Below are 18,668 nucleotides of genomic sequence, written 5' to 3' on the forward strand. Positions count from 1 at the left end.
GTCAAAACCACTAACGGAAATGAATGGAAGCTTAAAGATGTTAGGCATGTTCCTTCTCTTCGCAAAAATTTGATCTCTACAGGACAATTGGACGATGAAGGTCACAACATTGCATTCAAAAACAAACGGTGGAAGATCTCAAAGGGATCTTTGGTGGTTGCCAAGGGAGAAAAGGTCGGTACACTTTACTTGTGTACTGTTAGCATGCAACCTTCAGCTTGTGCAACAACTACAGAAGTTGACAGTGCGGTGTGGCACTACCGACTTGGGCATATGAGTGCCAAAGGAATGCAAATACTTCAAACAAAGAAGCTTCTACCAGGTTTGAAAGAAGTGGACTTAGAGTTCTGTGAAGATTGTGTTTATGGTAAACAAAAGAGGGTAAAATTTCAAAAATCAGGAAATGAAAGAAAAAAAAAAACTTGAGTTGGTTCATTCTGATGTTTGGGGTCCTGCAAGTACACCATCACTTGGTGGCTCATTGTACTATGTAACATTCATAGACGATGCGACTAGAAAAACATGGGTTTATGTCATGAAGAATACATCCGATGTATTTCAAAGGTGGAAAGCCTTTGTGGAGAATGAAACAGGTACCAAGGTTAAATGCCTCAGATCCGACAATGGAGGCGAATATTGCAGCCAAGCTTTTGAAAGCTTTTGTGCTAGCAATGGCATTCGGAGGCAAAGGACAACCCCAAGGACACCTCAACAAAATGGGATTTCGGAAAGGATGAACATGACAATCATGGAGCGAGCACGAAGCATGCGGCTACATGCAGGACTACCGCTTGAGCTTTGGGCCGAAGCTGTAAGTACGTCTGTGTACTTAATCAATCGGTCACCCTCAATGGAATTGGATGGGGGAGTTCCAGAAGAGGCATGCACAGGTAAACCGGTGAATTATTCATTTCTCAAAGTATTTGGGTGTGAGGCTTTCATGCACATAGATAGAAGCCTAAGATCAAAGCTAGATGCAAAGTCCAAAAAGTGTTTCTTCATTGGCTATGGAGAAGGTGACTTTGTGTATCGCCTATGGAATCCTAAAGATGGTAAAATCTTAAGGAGTAGGGATGTAATTTTTAACAAACAAATTATGTACAAAGATTACTTGGAAAGAAAACAAACAAAAGAAACATGTAATGAGTACATGGAGCTTGAGGACGGTGAAGACTCAAGGACTGCAAATGGTGACAATGTGCAACAACGTCAACCAAATGAGGAGCCTCAACGTATTCCCCGAAGATCTACAAGAGCAAGTAGACCTCCAGAAATGCTTGTTCCTTCCTTCAACCATCTCTTGATCTCAGATTCTGGAGAGCCGGAATCATAGGAAGAAGCTATGCAACATGAATCCAAAGAAGAATGGACGAAGAGCATGCAAGTGGAGATGGACTCACTACATCGCAACCAAACATGGGAGTTGGTTGAGTTGCCTAAAGGTAAGTTGGCACTTCAAAACAAATGGGTGTACAAGTTGAAGGAAGAAGAAGGTGGGAAGAAAAGGTACAAGTCTAGGCTTGTGGTAAAAGGGTTTTCTCAAAAGAAAGGTATTGACTTCGATGAAATATTTTCTCCTATTGTAAAAATGAACTCAATTAGGCTTGTCTTAAGCCTTGTGGCTGCTCATGATCTAAATCTCGAGCAAATGGATGTAAATACGACATTCCCTCACGGTGACTTAGAGGAGGAAATCTACATGCTTCAACCAAAGGGGTATGAAGTAAAAGGTAAGGAGAAAATGGTTTGCAGATTACAGAAGAGCTTGTATGGTTTAAAGCAAGCATCAAGACAATGGTACTTGAAGTTTGATCGATGGATGTTGAATCATGGATTCACAAGATGCAACTTGGATCACTGTGTCTACACAAAGAATTTGGGAGATGGGAAATTCATCATCCTCATGTTATATGTTGATGACATGTTGATTGCAAGTGCTAACATGTAGGACATCAAAGACCTAAAAGAGGAGCTGCCTAAATCTTTTTTAATGAAAGATTTAGGTGCTGCAAAGAGGATACTTGGTATGAGTAGATACCCTAAACCCTAAACCCTAAACCCTAAACCCTAAAACCCTAAACCCTAAACCCTAAACCGGCAAGCAAAGAAATTCTGTGGCTTCACAGATTCTTAGAAGAGCTTGGATTCAAACAAGACAATTGTGTCTTGTACAATGATAGCCAAAGCGCTATCCATCTTGCGAAGAACTCAGCCTTTCATTCAAGGACAAAGCACATTGAGGTGAGATATCACTTCATACGCACTCTTTTGGAAGAGGGACAACTAAAGCTAGGAAAGGTGCATACAAGTGAAAATCCTGCAGACATGTTTACAAAGGTGGTCAACAAGGAGAAGTTGAGCTTTTGCTCATCTTCAATCGGCATTCAAGGATAAGAAGCCAGGATGGAAAGCAGTCTCACAGGTTTGGTTTGGAGATCAGTCTCCAAGTGGGAGATTGTTAAGTATGAAGTCTGATTTACCCTTGTACTTTTTTGTGGTAAAAGTGCACATTTGTAAGGCCCCCATTATGAGGAGAAGCCATCGTGCGTGAAGAAAAATCACTCGTCGAAAACCAAAATTTTCACGGAAAAAAATCAGCGGAAACTTTAGGGGCCTCGGAGGCGGAAGCTTCCGCCCCCGAGACTTTTTCCCCCTCACCGGAATATTCCTTTTCGCCGGAATATTATGGCCGGACGGCGGTCGGAAAGTGGTCGAAAAACAACCGGTCGGTTGGCCGGTGGCCGGTAGTCAATGGTCGGTGGCCGGTGGTTGGAAGTCAATGGTCGGTGGCCGAATTCAAAAGCGGACTCGTCTTCTCAAGGGCGGCCACACATGGGCGGATTGAAGGGTCCGATTTGGACTTATTCACACAAGGGTGGCTACACATGGCTGCCTCTCATGAGAGAGGGCAGCCCTTTTGGCCTATAAAAGGAGGCCATTTCTAGACACATTTCATAGTGTGAAGTTGATGCAACAAGGTGAGTGTGAGGTGGTGAGAGTGAAGCAATGCGGGAGCTCCATTAAGGGTATAATCCCTTTGTAAACTACTTCTTGTTTTGAAGTACTAAAGCCATTGAGTGATTGCTTTCCTGTGGACGTAGCCCACATTGGGTGAACCACGTATATCATGTGTACTCTCTCTCTCTCTCTCTACTCTATAATCTCTTGTGTGTGAAATCTATCTCTCTCCATTAAGTAATCTACTAAAATATCTATTTAGCTACGTCTTATTTCCTAACAGAAGTAGATTCTCCTTTCAGGGAACTTCATGTTGGAAGCCATGCGGTTAAACTATGGTGCCCCAACGATAACATCCTCATTTTTGTTAGGGGAGATGAAGAAATCCTCTTTGTCCACATAGCTTTGGACATGAAGCCTCAATTTTCCAATTAAGGGAGTAACTGAGACATCTTGTCCCTTGATAGTTCCATCGGCTTTCAATGCATCTCCCATCTTGTGGGCTTGTATGCCTAGCTTGGTGGTCAACTCCGTGGACATGAAGTTGTGAGTTGAACCAGACAAACAAAATAAAGGCATCATGCTCTTGCATCTTTGTCCAAGCATAGAAAAGGAGAAATCCTTGGCAATGAACATCCTCTTTTGGAGCTTCAACCATAGAGGCTCTAGGCAGCTCGTAGCACACATTCCTTTGGGGGCAAGCACGATAGACCTGTCCTTGTTCCCCGCACTTGAAGCACCGGTTATCTTTGCGATAACTCTCTAGCTCCTCGGGAGAAAGTCGATTATTTCCTTCGTAGACTCCTTTTTCCTTAGCTTTATTGTTGTTGATAGAGTTGCCCCTTGGGAAGAGTTTTGAGCATTGTTCTTCCCCTTTGCTTCATTTCAATCTTTGTTTTCCATGGGCTTGGAATTCCTTTTAGCCCCTTGTTGGAAATTGATGCACAAAGAAACCATAGTGTGGTGGATTACTTCTGTGATAGAGCCAGGCCGTTGGGAGTTGACATACTCGGCAATTTATTCAGGTAATCCCGCACATAATTGTTGCTTTTTCTCGGCGAAGTCTATTTTTTGAAAGACAATAGCCTTGAGATGTAAATTCCAAACTTTCTCCACATATTTGTGGATAGACTCATGGGGGAGAATCTTCAAACTCCGCCATTCGGTAAGCACTTTGTCCTTTGCTTTGCTTGCAAGGAATTTCTTCATGATGGAAACTCGTAGAGTTTTCCATGCCTTTGGGGCTTCACGGTTGCCAAAAAGGCTAGCCCACAATTGACGAGTAGATTTTTGGAAGTGCATAGCTACATGATGTAGCTTGGAGGACTCCGTGAATCCCTCGTCTCCAAAGGCCGCATCAAATTGTTGGATGAAGGCCAATACTTTGTCGGTAGCACCAAAGGTGCCATCATAGGTGAGAAAAGAAATACTCTTTCCTCCCTCTTTGAACTTCTTGAGCTTTTGGGACCTTTGCCATGCAGGGTAAGATTTGCGATGTCCTCCCCTCTTGTATTCTCTAGGAGAATAGCCATAGATTTCATCGGAAGAGGAGGAAGGTGAAGAAGGAGAAGAGGGTGACCTTTTTCTTGCCCTTTTCTTCCTTTGTTTCCTCTCTCCATTTTGGAGTGTTGAGGAGAAGGACTATGGGTTAACCGTTTCCTCTTGGGAGGAGTTGGCGATTGTTTAGTCTGTCGTCTTCGTGGAGCCACATCTTTGGAGGAACTTAGGTATTCATTTCTTTCACGTTCTTTGGATTCCTCCTCTCATATGGGAGAGAGTCTTATTTTGGGGGTCTCATCAAGAGGCCTCCTAAGCTCTCTCTGATCTTGGAGAGGAAAGCAAATCCCATAAGCACGAAGCTGTTGAGTAACTTTGGCTTGCAAAGCAGGGTTGCCCATAGCTTGTTGCAACCTAGTAACAAGATAATTACAAACATGGGGGCATCATCCATTAGCACCTTCATGTGCAAAATAAAATTTGTCAATGTTCATTCTATTCTCTTGGTTATTTTCAGCCATGTTAATTAAACTTATGCGTTTACTTAGTGTATGCTTTGGCAATTCAATACCTTAGTTGCTACTCCTCTTAGCCTTTGAAAATAGGCACTTAAGCATCTACACCCACGGATAGAATTGGTTAATTATAGAGAGTAGTGGAGTGGGTCTAACATAACAGAGTTGCGAAGGGATATCTCCTTTTGGACATCTTATGGCTCAATAATGGTAAAGCCGGAGGCAAGTCTAAAAAGACTCCATTATCAAGACCAAAGCTCCTGAGGTGTGCACCATATCCCACATAGTGGGCTCAACAAAACCGATAATAGATCCCAATCCCACTTACCCTAATATAATTAACAAAATCAACCATTAAAATAGGCTACTTAAGGACCTCTCTTCTTAAGCAAGAAAAGAGAAACCAAATGCTCTGATACCAACGTAATGGAAATGGCCTATGAACTTTGAGAGTAGCGGAATTAGGGAACTAGATAAAGCACTTTTGTGAGATTACTTTGTGACTATAGTGGGTGAACTTAATTGATGGTAGCAACATAAACATAGTACTTAGTAAACTTGGCATGAACAATACTTTTGCAAGAGAGAGAGTTTAGAGGACATGACAACAGTTGAGGACCAGATTCATACATGGCCGATCCCCCCTCCAATAGGCATTTGAATTATACTTTCTCCCATCAAGAGAGACTTGGTACAATACAATCTTTGTGTTCCTTCTTGTGACCTAGGTGATGCAATGAAGATGGAAAGCTTCATGCATCACAAGCATAACATAAAATTTGTAGAAAGCATTAACTATCCCAGCCTCAATCCCAAGGCCTCAAACATGCTTGAAGGTGGAGAGAGCTAGCAGGGAAAGAGGGTAGGGAGGAGAAAGAAGAAACATTCCATAGGATAAAGAAATAGTTCCTCACTTATCATCACTCTTCTTGCAAGCATAGTAATGAAGGTGGAGAAAATGACAAGCTTAAGCATTGAAGCATGGCTGTTGGCTGGATTTGCATTCCATAGCCAAGAGTATTGGTGTAGGCACTCAACTTCTCAAGAACCTTGGAGAAGGAGGTGGAGTTCCTCTACTTTCACCAAGTGAGAATAATTGCAAAAAATGAGTGTGTGAGAGGTGTATACCCCCCAACAGACCCCTTGCTTTCTTTGGGCGATTTCTCCTTTTTGCTCATGCCTCAAGCTCATTGGACCCCTCTCCCCCTAGCCAATTACATGGATCATGCATTTCAAGCACATGGGTAGTCTTTGGATGTTAACCCTCACGGCTCACGGACACCCCATCACCTACGACGGACGTGTATTATGTATTTGGTAGAGTCAGGTACCGGGCTTGTCGGACCAATAGGAAAAGGGTAAGAGTGATCGCCGATGAGAGGCGCACTCTAACTGGGACATTCAAGGGATTAGTTGGCTAAGCATAGGCGCCCAAGTGTGAATGGGGTGAGCTCATATAAAAGCCAACTAAACCTAAAATTCACTCATTCTCTCATTTGTGCAATAGAAGAGTGCTCTTGCTCCATCTCCATCTCCATCTTCTTCTTCTTCACCTCCTTGTGTGTGTGTGTATGTGAGAGAGAGAGAGAGAGAGAGAGAGAGAGAGAGAGGGAGAGTGTGTGTGCGATCGAGCATTACGAAGGCACGACGGCAGTGAAGCGGTTGAGTACGGCACGACTGCAGCTTCTTCTTCATCGCGGCGAGGAATCCACCACGAAGGCGAGCGCAGAGCGGTGAGTGACACACCCTTTGCTCTCTTGAGCTTACTAGTTAAGCTAGTTGTGTGCTTGGAGCCGTCTATGGCTCGCACACAGTGTTAGGCAAGGCCCTTGCTTCGACAGTGCGGCAAGGAGCGCACATTTTTGGTGCCGTTGCCGGGGAATCGCCCTGCACTAAGCCCAAGAGGCACTTTGTGCTTCTCCTATGAGTTGTTTGTAGTAGGAAAGAAGAGGAAGAGGAAGAGGAATGAGTTGTTTTTCTGTAAGTTGTTAATTTCTGTGTTGTCTGCAAGTTCTGTGATTTCTGTATAATGTTGTGTTTTCTGTTTGCACACAGTCTTTGCACAATTTGTAGTCATTAGCTTGTTTGCAGTGAATGAATAAGTAGGAAGGCAGTTAGCAATTTCTGTTTGCACACAGTCTGTACACAGTTTTCTGTCAAGGTTTACCTGCACACAGTCTTTGCACAGTAAGGTAGTGAGAGAGGAAGTAGGTGGATAGTTAGCTCACTGTCAGTAAGCAGTTAACAGATTAGTTAGTGGTTAGCAGCACTGTTAGTAAGTAGATAAGGTAGTGAGCTGTGAGCTGTTGACTGGGAGGTTAGGTAGGTGATAGTGTGTGTGGCCAAGAAAGGGTCACCTAAACCGCGCGCGGTCATCGCCTAAAAAAATAAATAAATAAATAAAAAAAATACTAAAAAAAAATGAAAATATGTAAGTGTGAGTGACTGGGGGGCTACACTAAAATTTTGATCTAGATCGGGATCATTTCCCCAAGCCCAAGCCCAAGCCCAAGCCCAAGCCCAAACCTCAGTCCTCAGTCTTATGATATATACTAGACTCACTCTTATATATATACCCTATCCCCTCAAGAGGGAATGAGAGCATGTGGGGCAAGTCCTCCACTCTCCTCCCTTCTCTTCCCACTTGCACCCTTAGACTTTCTAATTTGGGCCTAGTTCCCTACTAGAAATTGACGGTTTTAGGGATTCCGAGGGCATAAAGTGACCAAACGGAGGGTTACAAAGCACGACATGTCCCTCTGACCGAGACGCTCGTTTTGAGCTATTATATGTTCTATTCTATAGCTGGGTCAGAAAAAAAGGACCAAAAAATCAAAAAATAAATAAATAAGAAAAGACTTAGGTTGCAAAACACCCAAAATTACTAGGTGAGCAGCCTTCACGGGCCCTCACTGACACTTCTAGGGGATCCAAGTCATATGAAACTACGCTCTGGACGAGTGTTAGAGCACGAGAATATTGGTAGTGCCTCCATTTACGCGGGCACCCATTATTCCTCCACCCTAGGTTCTGGACCTTCGGCTGGGACTCAAGGTAACGCGACCCAAGATCCTCATATCGCGTCTAGTGATTCTTCCTCTGACTACGAAGTCATGGAGGGGTATCCTACACCAAACCTTGATAGTTCAAGTCAAGACATGCATGCCATGGGCCCACGGCCTGAGTCCAGCGTGTTTAGCCGCTTAAAAGAGATCCTTAGTAGAGCTACTCGCTCCGAACATGCGGTTAATGAAATAAATGAAGGGAGTGGGGAAGTAAATTCGTCATTCATGCCTAAAATGGACCCTATGCTTCTTGAGAGTGTGCATGTGAATGTTCCATCCACTGCACCTTCTGATCCTTTAGGACTATCTCCCTCTGAGGTTTTACTACCCGATGGTAGGAGTTTTGCCGAAGTACAAGAGATCGAACGCTATATGCAAGCAACAAGGGAGAGGGAAATTGAGAACCTACGAAGGCTAGAACAAAGTCGAGCCCTAAAAGCAAAGGCTCCTATGACAACAATCATGCCAGCCGAGCAACCGAGTGCTCCCAAGGTAGCAGTCACGGAGGGGCAAGCTATGGGGAGCAATAATGCTTCCACTTCAAGGGAAACCTCCAGCACGCCAGGCCTAGATGGGATATTCCTAAACGAAAATTGGGAGTATGACCTACAAGAAGAAGCTTTAACTGATCGGTACACAGGACAGACCTATCATGTGGGTTGGTTAGATGTTCTACAATCCACATCGGGTGCTACTAGCATAGATGAGCAACAACAGAAAGTCTGTGATGTCCTCCATAGGATTGTCGAGTTAGAAAGACAGAACACAGGGATCAACATGACTTCAACAGGCCTAATGAGATTCTTGGATACGGGAAAGGCCAACCAACCAACCCTGTCACAAATGGAGACTCCCTCAGTGAGCCCCATTGATCCTCCATATGTTGTTTCGCCAGGAGCCTCAGTACAATCTGAGCCCACAAGTGGCAGCTTTACCTTCCCAGATCTAGCTCATCTTTCTCTTAATGACACTACGGCTACCATGCATATCCCAATGGTGAGCATGATAAGAAGTACACCATGGAGTTCATTTGTTAACACTGCGCCGATGCCTAGTAGCACAATGCCCCCAACTATACCTACATGTATGTATCAATCATGTGCACCTGTCGTACCTCAGCCTCATGTAGCTCCTACACCTCCGATTATTCCAAGAGCTTACAATCCACAATGGAATTATCCAAGCTCTTATACAAGTGGAGCCATGCCATTTAATAATAACATGCCATATCAGGCAGACCCTTTGCCTAGGGCCACGCCTGTAAACTTTGGACCACCGTCTGGTACACCACCATACGAAATTTGGGACCCAAGAGCCGCACGTATGCCAAGGCCAAGGCCAACTCCCATCTCACATGTGGTTCCAGGAGCACATACACCCATTATACGTGCTCAAATAGGATATTTGGCAGCATTTGCTCAAACTATCGGTCGCTCTATTGCGGAAAACATGCGTAGTGCACGTGATAGAGAGCCTAGGAGCAAGGCAGTTCAAGTAGCTAAGCTCACAAAGAAATTTAGTGGAGACGGAGATGCTAGAAAGCATATGGAAGTCTTTGAACATGTGTGCGATTCCTTGGAAGAGCACAATGAGCTACATAAGTGTAAGGCTTTGAGTATGACCCTAAGCGGAAAGGCTGGAGATTGGTATAGAACCTTAAGAGTAGAAGAGAAAACGATCTACTCTACTCTTAGGAGACTGTTCTTAAAAGAATACATACGAGAGGGAGTACTTTGGGGTGTAGCCTCTCAGCTCCAGAAAGCCCAACGAGAAGAAGGTGAATCCGTGAGAGACTTCATTGGTCGCCTAAAGAATTTGAATTCTCGATGCAATCCAAACGAGCGATTCAACAACAACCAATTGCTCGATAGATTCATTAGGGGACTACGACATGAAAGTATTTATAATGGCGTAGTCATTAGAGGTATCACTACTTGGGAAGCAGTCACTATGAATGCAATCCAATTGGAGGATAATTTAATGATTGCAGGAGAAAGAGTGTCTGCCGAGCTGAAGTCTTGTAGCTCGCAAGCATCAGGGCATGAGCCAATGAAGATAAAGCCAATCGTGAAAGAGCAAATGATATGTGAGATGACTTTGGCAGATCTCACAAAGGCCATTTAAGAAAGCCTTAGGGGTAATCGTGCTCCACAAAACACTCATATGTATCCAAGAAGGGAGCAACAATGGTGCTCAATTTTCTTGGGCCCACATACTACGAGTGAATGCCCTACTTTCAGAGTAAAGTTTAATGGGACTTGTAACGCGTGTGGTAGGTATGGCCATCAAGCGAAGGATTGCCTAATGCTTAAACGCATCATGGAAAATAGACCGCCTATAGCTTGGGCAGACTCACCTCGAGTTCCTGCATTGATGCCTACCCCACCCATGGAGAAACAATTGCCATTACAGCACATGGTCCCTAGAACCCAAAATGTGGTCCAAACCACAGCGTTGCCACCTTCAGTGCTAGGACCGCAACCCCCTCATCCAAGAGTTACACCTATGAACCAAATAGGTTGCGAGTCATCTAGTACTTATGTAGATTGCAAAGAAGACATAGACTCTAGTATCACCTATGGAGTCGACATGCTTGAGGAGTGTCCCATGTACTATATGGTAGACCATTGGGGACAAATCAAACCGGTATATCAAGCTACTGCGCTAGCAGCAAGAGGCCAAAACATTAATAGTTTTTCCAGGAGACCACCTCTTCAGTGCTACGAATGTGGTGGACCACATCGAGTAGCTGAGTGCCCCATTAGAATACAAAAGAATGCCGCACTAATGCAAACAAGTCAAGGGAGTGCATTGGCAATGCCAATACTCACTTGTAATCGTTGTGGCATAGATCATTTGATCGCACAGTGTCCTAACAATCCAAACGCACCGAAAATCACACCATTGAACATAATAGAGATTGTTGATGGGACACCACCAACTATAAACATAGCACCAGTGAATGCACTCACACGGTCGATGCTCCAAAAGAAAAATTACATCCTCGAAGAGAGAGATGCTGCATCCATTGGCCGAGCGAGAAAGAAGAAAACACGAAGAAAGAAATCCCTTAATGCTTCTAGCTCAAAAACTAGTTCAAAGTCTAATATAGGGACAGGAGAGGATCCCGTGTATATGAATGACCCTGAGGATGACTCAGATTCGATAGAGACCACGGAGACCAAAACTATTACTACAAAGGAAAAAGCCAGTGAGGAGGATCACGAGAGGGAATTACGACGAACACCAAAAGAGTATTCAAAGTTAAACCACCCAGTTGAGAACCCCCAAGATAAGCCACGAGAGACAAAAAATGAGGATTGCAAGAGAAAGATTGGAACCTATCCAAACCCAACAGTGGAAATTGAACGAGTCCAACAACTGAGGGGTTTGAAGGAAGAAACTCAACGAACATTAGAACCTGAACCCAAACATATCCAGATGTCGGACACAGTGTTTCCCACACAAGTTCAACCTCACAAGAAATACAGGCCGTTAGCTATACCCAGTATCATTCGGGAAGAGAGTGAGGGTAGGACATCTGAAAGTGAACACATACCTTTCCTACTAGAGAGAATGTTTGGTGAGGGAATGCCCGACCCCCTTGAGGAAGTGGAGATTCCATATTCACCATTCTCTTGTCAGGGTCCTACGTCCCACAAGATGCCATTAAATGTTGCCAAATTGATGGATTTCATGTCTTCAGAAGTTAGAACCACCATCATGTCCAAACTATATAAAGACCCCGAGCTAGTCTCAGCTCTTCGAGCCTTCCTCAATGGAGAATTACAGGCCGGATTACCACAGTTTGCACATACGAACAAACCTGACTCGGTAATGAATGATAAGGAACATTTAGCACCACCATCTGACCTAGCGGGACATGAATCTGTAATTGAAGTACCCATTAACAAGTTGGGGCAATACTTTGAAGGTGATGAATCTAATGCTACTCTACCAATCACTACTAAAGGATTAACTGTAAAGGGGGTCCTTGACGGTGGTGCGGGAGTCAGCATGGTGACAAAGAGTTGTTGGGAGTCTATGGGGCGACCTCACCTTGAAGCCACAAGCATAGTGGTAAAATGGCTAATGGATCTATTGTTACGCCTATTGGAATGCTAAAGGATCTCAGAATGAAGGTCTTGGGACACAAGGTAAGGCAGACTTTCATTGTTATGGATTTTTCCAAGCAGCCTATGTGATTTGAGATGATCTTAGGACGTCCATTCATGAGGGAAGCAAAAATGGTGCATGACTGGTCCAAAAACCACGTCTACTTACAGTTCCAAGACTCTGTCATTCGAGTTGATCTTTTAAGTGGTCGAACGCATCCTCTAGGAAATAAATTCATCATTGATAATCGATCAGACACAACAATTCACTCAGCTCCATTACAGTATTGTTACACGTGTAACGAAGACACGGATATTGGGGAGAACTCTCCTTATATGGATATCCTACCCGGAATGGCTGAGTCAGACAATGTCGATTGGGTACACCTAGCGGCAACTATAGATACATGGGGAGCTAGAGGAACAACCTGGGTAACACCAGATGGGGAAGAGATACCACACATTGCACCAATAAACATGTTAGGTGTAGCGCATGTAACATCCGATGATAAGAAAGAGGCACACCTACCTGAGAGGGAAACCGATGATTCCTCAAAGGCTTCAGGCCAATACAGGTCAGAAACGGAATCTCAGGGAGAAATGGATTCAGAACCTGAGGAAACATCGAGTGAGCCAAGTATAGAAACTGAACACTCAAGGTCTAGTACGACCATCTATGATAATTTATATGAGAGTGAAGAAGATACAAGCAAGGAACTATCAAGCGAGTCGAGTTCAAACATTTACCAAAATCAAAACCTTAACAAGAAACAAAGGTCATATAAGAGACGACAATATCGAGCAAATGTGAGAGCTAGGATAAACAAGGAAAGATCTACTGCAGAATGGCTTAGCTATCTAGGGGCATGTGATGCTCATCGAAAGCTAGTAGACAATTGGGGTGAACATCTCCGGAGTGTCATGTGGTGCAGCCCGCGACCCATTGACGTCGCTCAATTGGAGGTTACAGAGCCGAAATTGAGTCTAACTATAAGAAGACGTCAAAACCGAGAGTTAGCACAACAACAAAAGGAGGCAGAACTAAAATAAAGGTCTCCGTCAGGATAAGAGCCTGCTGACTTACATACGGCTCCTAAACATTTTAAATCTTATACCACGGGGGAGCGAAAGGTTGTTTATGCCAAGGCCCAACGAATACCTACCAATGAAAGTAGTGGAGTCTATGATGGTCCAGCGGTAGTTAAAGAGATAGAATTAGCAGAACCAGGTGAGGAGTCTAAACCAGTCTTTATTGCTCAAGACCTTACCGAAACTGAAGAGGTTGTACTTAAGGAGCTCCTCAAGGAATACAAGGATATCTTTGCTTGGACATATCATGACATGAAGGGCGTTCCACCTTCTGTGGTGCAACATACAATTCCCATGATCAACACTGCTAAACCCGTCCAGCAACGACCCTATCCAATGAATCCTAAGTACGCCAAAATTGTACAAGAGGAGATTGAAAAACTTATCCAATGTGGATTCATATACCCTATTGAGCACTCAGAATGGGTTTCTCCAATAGTCATTGTGCCAAAAAAGAATGGGAAACTAAGAGTGTGCGTGGACCTCAAGAAAGTTAATGCAACCACTAGGAGAGATCATTATCCCTTGCCATATTCAGAACATGTGCTTGAAAGAGTTGCGGGCAAGGAAGCTTATAGCTTTTTAGATGGGTACTCTGGTTACAATCAAATCACAATTGCATTAGAGGACCAAGCTAAAACTGCTTTTATCACAGAGTTTGGAGTGTTTGCATTTCGTGTTATGGCTTTTGGCTTAACCAATGCCCCTGCTACATTCCAACGATTAATAAACACTGCGTTTAAAGAATTTCTAAGGGAGTTTTGTGAAGCTTTCCTAGACGACCTTTGTGTTTATTCTTCTTGGGAAAAGCATATGTTATATCTACGAAAAATATTTGAAAGGTGCAGATTTTATCGCATCTCATTGAACCCTTTCAAATGCCAATTTTGGGTTAAGCATAGAGTCATTCTAGGGCATATAGTGTCCAAGAACGGGATATCCATAGATGAGAGTAAGATTAAAGCCATTGCCGATTTGCCACCACCTACGAACTATAAAGAAGTTCAAAGATTTATGGGCCATGTTGGTTATTATCGAAGATTTATTTTAAACTTTGCCGAGATAGTGCGTCCATTGTACAAGCTTCTTATCGAGTTTCACTGGACGGAAGAATGTCATCAATCTTATGAGTTATTAAAGAAGGCCCTAACAAGTGCTCCAATCCTGCGAACACCTGATTGGAATGTACCTTTTCATGTGCATATTGATGCATCAAATTTTGCTATTGGGTGTGTTCTAACTCAACCAGGAGAACATAAATTGGACTACCCTATTAGCTTTGCAAGTCGCCAATTAAATGATGCCGAGATGAACTACACTACTACAAAGCGCGAAGATCTCGCCATGATTTACGCAGTAAAGAAATTTCGCTATTATCTTCTTTCTACCAAGTTTGTGTTTTATGTTGATCATCAAGCATTGCTATATTTGGTAAACAAGTCGTGTTCCACAGGTCGAATTACACGATGGTTGTTAATTCTTCTTGAGTTTGACTTCACCGTTGTTGTGAGGCCTGGGAGGAAACATGTCATGGCGGATCATTTATCTCGTATTCCTGATGGCGAAGCTCCTACGGGGGTTGATGATGAATTGCCTGATACTCCTTTGTTCATTGTTGAGACAATGCCTGAATGGAGTGAAAATATTGTTAACTTCTTAGTTAATGGTTTTCCACCCAAAGAACTGCGAAAAGATATAGCTCAAAAATTAATCAAGGAATGCAAACCCTATTGCTTAATGGCTGGAACTCTCTATAAGAGAGGAAAAGATGATGCTCTTAGACGCTGTGCCCGCGAGGATGAGTATTTATATATTCTACAAGAGGCACACATGGGCGTAGCTGGTGGTCACTTTTCAAGAAACTTGATTCCCCGAAAGATCTTACAGTCAGGCTATTGGTGGCCCACTCTATTTAAGGATGCATCACTGTTTGCAAAGGGATGTGATGAATGCCAACGCTTCCAGAAGCCACAAAGAAGTGATAGGATACCTCTACATCCCATCAAGGTAACCCAACCATTTGAAAAGTGGGGCTTAGACTTTGTAGGACCGATTAGTCCGGCTGCACGTAACACGCAATCACGATATATCATTGTGGCTACCGACTATGTAACCAAATGGGCTGAAGCAAAAGCAACACGAAAGGCGGATGCAAAAACAACAGCTAAGTTCCTCTTTGAGAACATTATCACACGTTTTGGATGCCCCTTTGAACTTGTGAGTGACAATGGAACTCATTTTATAAATGAAGTAATAAAAGAACTCACATCAAACTTCATGATATCTCACCACAAGTCTACACCCTATTATCCTCAAGCAAATGGCCAAGCTGAGAGTACCAACAAAACTATCATCTCCATTTTGACAAAGATAGTCGAGGCTCATCGCACTGATTGGGACCTAAAGCTTACATCAGCTTTATGGGCTTATCGTACTGCGTATAAAGTTGCTATTAATTGCACACCGTTTAAGATGGTGTATGGCCAAGAAGCAGTTATGCCATGGGAGTTTGTCATTCCTAGTCTTCGAGTAGCTTCTCAAGAAGGTTGGGATGGTAACCCCTTAGTGGAGCGATTATATATCCTGGAAAGGCTAGATGAAGAGAGGCAATTAGCTGTGCGAAATGCTCTAGTGGAGAAGGATAGGAGAAAGAAGTGGTTTGATAGCCATTTAAAGGATAAAGACATCAAGGTTGGTGATAAAGTTCTTATGTACGGGGTACGTAATGAAAAGAAGAAATTGAAATACGCTGGTAAGGGACCATATCGAGTGTGTGAAATTACCCCGCAAGGTACCATTCGTGTGGAGACTCTAGATGGAGTTGAAACCATTGGATTCCTTAATGGGAGTAAATTCAAAAGATATTATGATCTTCTAAGCCAGGAAGAGTTGCAAGCCATCCATCAAAAGAAGGCTGCCAAGGAACAAGCAGAACATAAAAAAATCCAAGCAAGAGTTGAGGCTCGAGAATGACAACAACGTCTTAGACGCCAACGAGAGACTAATCTGGGAATCACGCAAGCATTTTTCAAGGACACAGATGACGACTCATTAGAATCTGAGCCACCCCTACGATACCCAATTGAGCTAAATAGCCCCTATGGGAAAGTACTATACAATGCCTTATTAGATACGGGAGCTAAACACAATTTGTTATCCTATGGATTTTGGTGTCAATTAGGGAAACCGACCCTATCCCCGAGTACGATGCAAGTGAAGGGCATTAATAAAAAGAAAACTGCTATTCTTGGAGTCCTTCAGACCCCTGTTGTCTATGACAATGGAAGCATAGTGCAGAGGTTTCTAGTCATGCCCGCGGGAGCTATGGAAGGCAACGTAAACCTGGGACGCATGTGGATGTTGGCAACCAAATGCACTATTGATTGGGATACTGGTAGTGTCACGACGCGACCACCGACTCTTACCCCTATCATTCAAGCAAAGTCACCTACGTTGCAAACTCTAGCAAAGTTGAAGGATAGCCAACATTCACAAGCCAAGGTGGTTAACTCGTCTTTGCTGGCTACCCATGAACCTAGCACTTCAACACTTGTAGTTGCAGCAAGCAGTAATATTGCAAGTACTCAACCTGCACGACCTAAGAGTACATATCAATGGGTCCCCAAGGCCTTACTTCCAACTGCCTCAACCCTCCCATCCATTCCAAGAAAAAATTTCCCTGGAAAACCAAGAGCGCGCTCTAGGAGAGTCAAGACCAAATCACGATGGATTCCAAAACGACTATTAGAAGCCCAAGGCTACTATGATGGAAATGAGAAAATTTGGGTACCTAAACGTAAAATGTGTCCTTCCCTATCGACAACAAACCCATATGAGTCAAACAGTGTAACGCTAAAGCCAATGGCAGACCGTGGGAAGGGAAAGATCACAGAATGCTACACACCTAGTCCAGAGCTAGTTTGGGCTCCAAGGCAAAACCAATTTATTCCACCTAGCTCAGGAAGGGGGGAGTTCCATGAAGCTTCTAGCTCCTCATGTAATACATCCATAGAGGTAAAAGCTTCTACACAGCCTCCACCTACAATAGTGGACCTCCATGAAGCTACAAAGGAATACACACCTTCCAGTGTTCAAGAATCACCTGATGAACCACTTCAAGTTCGATCCTGGGAGAGTACCTTACCACCCTTGCAACTCGACGAGGCACCTAAGGTAATAGAAAACTACTGGCAAAAATCTTCACCTATAACAACTTGGAACAACTGGTTTCAAAGGGTGACGACATCATTTCAAACGGTATGATCTACCCAAGGAAGGGGGGAGTGTTTGTTGACATCCATTATTCACTTGCTTCCCTCTCAACCTTTCTCCCTGACCTCTTAATCTCCAATCTTAGGGAATGTATATATAAAGCCTTATACTCACAAAAACAAGATAAAAAAGTAAAAGAGCAAGAGCCATAACACAAAATCATAAAAACAAATTATGCACAAGAACACGACCCTTGTAATATTTGCACTCTAACCATCATCTATTTGTGTGTACAGATATGGCTAGTACGCTAGAGTCATCCACTCCTGCCTTGGGTGAGAGGTACCCTCGTTACTTTTCACAAATATTTCACATGGTCTTTCCAGTGCTTGCATGTGAATGGGATTTGATAGGTACGCTAGCATGTGAGAGGAATTTTGAGGAGTTAGAATTGCTGATACGTCTCTTGACCACGTCTGATCCATACTTAGTAGAGAGCGTTTCTCCCATTGCACAAGCCTACCTTTTTGACCAAGATCACTATAGGCGTCTAGTGACCTTCTTAGTAAACATGGGCACCTATGATGAAGAAGAAAATTTACACGACTACACGGATGGCACATATGGTCTCATGGATGATGACTTTGTTTATCTCGACGACGAGGATAGGGGTTTAGCCTTAGGGTTTCCCCCCAACCTCTACAATATCCTATTCCCTTGACTCTCTAGGGGGAGTGCAAATAATTAGGTTAGGGTTCCTTATGTTTTTTGTTGTGTTCAATAAGTGTTGGTACCTTTTTCCACTAATGTGCCTCCTGGAGGTATTCCTTTTGTTTCCTAGTGTGTACAGGAGCGTGTTGCTATTGGTAGGATTTGGACCTTCATGGAATCTTTATCTCGACTCACTCTTCAAATCAAGCGCGACCATCGACACAAACAGGTGTTTCTTGTCCATTAGCATTGTCCCTTATCTTTTTTGCATCTTTGATTGTCTGCTTTAATTGTGATTGGTAGCCTAATATTCACCGCATTTGCTTAGTATCAAACATTTAATTCAATGTAATTTTTTGTCATAATCACTTGTCTAGGTTTAAAAATCAAGCAGTCCGACTAAGCTAGTTTGACCAAGTTAGGTGTTAGAAATATTCTCTTAATACCATGGGGAATGCCTTCCTAATAATCAATGGTTACTTGAGTTCTTAATCCGATTTAGGCAG

Source organism: Adiantum capillus-veneris, chromosome 11 (genome assembly GCF_014529385.1).
Source record: "Adiantum capillus-veneris isolate H3 chromosome 11, ASM1452938v2, whole genome shotgun sequence".
Lineage (NCBI taxonomy): Eukaryota > Viridiplantae > Streptophyta > Polypodiopsida > Polypodiales > Pteridaceae > Adiantum > Adiantum capillus-veneris.